At 39.2% G+C, this 3,517-nt stretch overlaps 1 gene segment (V, D, J or C); it reads left to right on the forward strand.

Annotated features, from left to right (window-relative positions):
• The first annotated feature begins 1,444 nt into the window (after positions 1-1,444).
• LOC308377721 (immunoglobulin heavy variable 3-30-3-like) lies at positions 1,445-1,941 on the forward strand. The segment is given in 2 exons: positions 1,445-1,487; positions 1,628-1,941.
• The last annotated feature ends 1,576 nt before the right edge of the window (positions 1,942-3,517 follow it).

Genomic DNA, 3,517 nt, shown 5'->3' on the forward strand with positions numbered 1-3,517 from the left:
AGTTGTGAAAACCAATCAGATGTACACGGGCCTTCAATGTGAATTCTGAAGGCCTCAGGGAAGAATTCTGTTCTCGGGGAAGGTTTTTCGGAGCGTGGCAACACATGATAGCTGAAATATGATTGGATGAAAGCTCTAACATAAATTAACAACGCTGGAAGCTATGAAATGAAGATAATGGACTATGAGGAATAATTGAATACATATTTATGAAAAGAAAATATTAAAATTAAATGTATTTATTACATTTATTTTCTGATGATGTTTAGGCCAGCAGAGAAGGCCTTGAAGGCCCTGACGGACCACCACTGCTTAATAGTAAAGACGTTTGGCTCCTATAATTGGGTTGATTAAGAGGAGGGGTTATGCAAAGTCCTCTCTCAGTCCAGGGATTTGCTAACACATTTTTTGCTGTCTTCTTTTGAACCGTGCTTTTATGACTTTCAAGTTGCACATAGAGCATCGCATTTGCAATCCATTTTAGAACTGTCTGGTGTTCTATGGTCCTCTCCCTCATGGCCCTAGTAGGTATTTGCTCACTCTTACCACTCTGTGCTACTCTCTGAGCGGAGGAAATAAATATAAATATGATTACTACAACCATGAAGCATTTAGTCTCCCTGTTCATCCATGAGCTGAAGGTGTTAGTTCATTCAAGAGGTACTGTAGGCAAACATTAAGTCTGTTACCTTGTAAACATCTGAGCAATATTGTTTCTGATGAAAGCACTAACACAGGTGATCGTTTCTAACTGACCCAAACTCAAACATTCTGCCGGTACGAAGATAGCATTGTTGTTTTCTTACAAAGCAAGCATTAGCCCACATCACAGGATAAGCTGCACACTATAGATGTATTTTACATCATCAAAATATGCCTCAAAATGTGATGGGAAAGTCATATTGTATTCTTTATAGTTTATACGGTGAACTTAAGTGTAATGAGAGGTACAAATCGCTTTTCCCTCAGTTTGAGGTTAACACAGACCAGTTGGCAGCTGCATCCTGTGTGTGTCTGTGTGTGTCTGTGTGTTAGTGTGTGTGTGTGTATGGTGTGTGTGTGTGTGTGTGTGTGTGTGTGTGTGTGTGTGTGTGTGTGTGATTGTGTGTGTGTGTGTGTGTGTGTGTGTGTGTGTGTGTGTGTGTGTGTGTGTGTGTGTGTGTGTGTGTGTGTGTGTGTGTGTGTGTGTGTCAGGAATAACTGACAATCAGAATGGACGTTGGCGGGGAGGGTGACATAGGTGGATTCCAGCCCTCTACACAGTTCTTATTCTAGCATGATGTCATTGATACACACCTTTCCTTTTCTCCCATCATGCCATGCAAAACCGACAATCTCCTTTACATATACAGTCATGGTGTGTGTGTGTGTGTGTGTGTTAACATATATACCTCTCTCAAACTAACCCTAGATCAAAAGGGCAGTAACATATCAGGTGCTGAACATGAACATCATAACAGGAATCCTGCTGCTGCAGATGCTGACTGGTGAGTACTCCCAAGATGTCACTCATATGAAATATGTCTATCAATCTTTATGGTTTTCTGTCCAAATAGTGGACGAAAATATAATGTGAAAATATCTGTTTTAATGATCTTATCATTGTATTTTTTTCTACATTTTCCAGGATTGCAGAGTCAGATATTGTCTGAGTCTGAACCAGCTGTAGTAAAACCTGGTCGGTCTCATAAACTGACCTGCACTGCTTCTGGGCTGGACTTTGATGGCTACTGGATGGCTTGGATCAGGCAGGCTCCTGGGAAAGGGCTGGAGTTTGTTGCAATCATCCGTTATGACAGTGCTAGCAAATATTATTCAAACGCCGTTCAAGGAAGGTTCACCATCTCCAGAGACAACAGTGTGGACCAGGTGTATCTGCAGATGAACAGTCTGAAGACTGAGGACACTGCTGTGTACTACTGTGCCCGAGACCCACAGTGATAGAAGAGTCTGGAGAGATGAACAAAAACTCACAGTGAAAACAGGGGCACTGAACTGTGACTGTCTTTTCAAAAATACGGTTTTACAGTCGTATGCATTGCTTGCAGTCACAACAAAAGGCTGCCTTACATTACAGAGCTCTTTTTTCCTATATTTCTCTTTTATTTAAAATAAATAATTAAAATGCACATGGTATATATAATAAGCAATAAGGTGTTGCCTTTTTGTAGTTTTTTTTGTTGTTAAAACACCAAACCAATTAACAACAATCGTGAGAAAAAAAGTATGCCAGCACAATTAAAGTTTGTATAACTTGAACATCATTTTATAGCTGCTCACATAAACACAGTGCATTAACAATTAAATGCTGAAGTCCTCAAAATACATCCATCAATATGCATGAAATGCCCAACTTAGTGGCCTTTATCTTTTCTGTGTAGGTACGAATTGTGTAAAACCTATTTAACATCTTATCTGATGGTGCAGTGTTCCTCTGGTTCAACTGGTACAGCAATGTCATGGGTATGATATCCAGGAAGCACACATCCTGCTAGAAATGTATAGATGTACAATACTGTTAGTAATTTTGGATAATAGACCCACTGAATGTATAGATGTACAATACTGTAAGTAATTTTGGACACAGCACCCACTGTAGGACTAATTTTTACCCTTTCCATTCTGCATTTCACATTTTTAGTGCTAGTTGTAGTTTAACTATTAGTTTTAATGAACTATAATTACCCTGGTCTGCACCCATGGAAAAGCCCATGATCTATTATGAACCATAGATATATAGAATTACTATATCTATATGTCTATGGTATGAACACCCAGTCTGACACAGACATGCCGTCAAATGAGAGCATGTGAAATACATGTATATGAATCTACTTTTCTTCTTTAACCAGGTCGGGCATTAAGGCTCTATAACAATAATGTATACATACAGTTCTGTATAATAAATAGACAGCTACAGCAAAATAGGTCAGAAGAATTAAAAAGCAGAGTTAAAGATTATATAGAGAGAATAATAATGCCTTGCACGCAGGTAACGGATAGGACATATAAACGAATGCATATCATGAACAATGTCAAGTAATGAATTGATCACGGTCCCTTCATATTTCAAAAGAGCGAATATCGAGTGGGCAGTATGCTCATATAACTAACACACTCCCAACATATCATTATATTAAACGCAGATATAAAAGTAACTTAAAAGTTACTTTCCCTAGTAACTAATTACTTTTGATATACAGTAACTGGGAAGTAATTAATTTACCTTTAAAAGAAGGAACTAGTAACTATAACTAAGTACTAAATTTCAGTAACTTGCCCAACACTGCCCAACACACACAGATTCACACACAGCTCCTGCTCTAACACACTGCCCAACACACACAGATTCACACACACACACACACACACACACACACACACACTGCCCAACACACACAGTTTCACACACAGCTCCTGCGCTAACACACTGCCCAACACACACAGATTCACACACAGCTCCTGCTCTAGCACACTCCCAACACACACAGATTCACACACAGGTGCTGCTCTAACA

Source organism: Sprattus sprattus (assembly GCF_963457725.1).
Source record: "Sprattus sprattus genome assembly, chromosome: 16".
Lineage (NCBI taxonomy): Eukaryota > Metazoa > Chordata > Actinopteri > Clupeiformes > Clupeidae > Sprattus > Sprattus sprattus.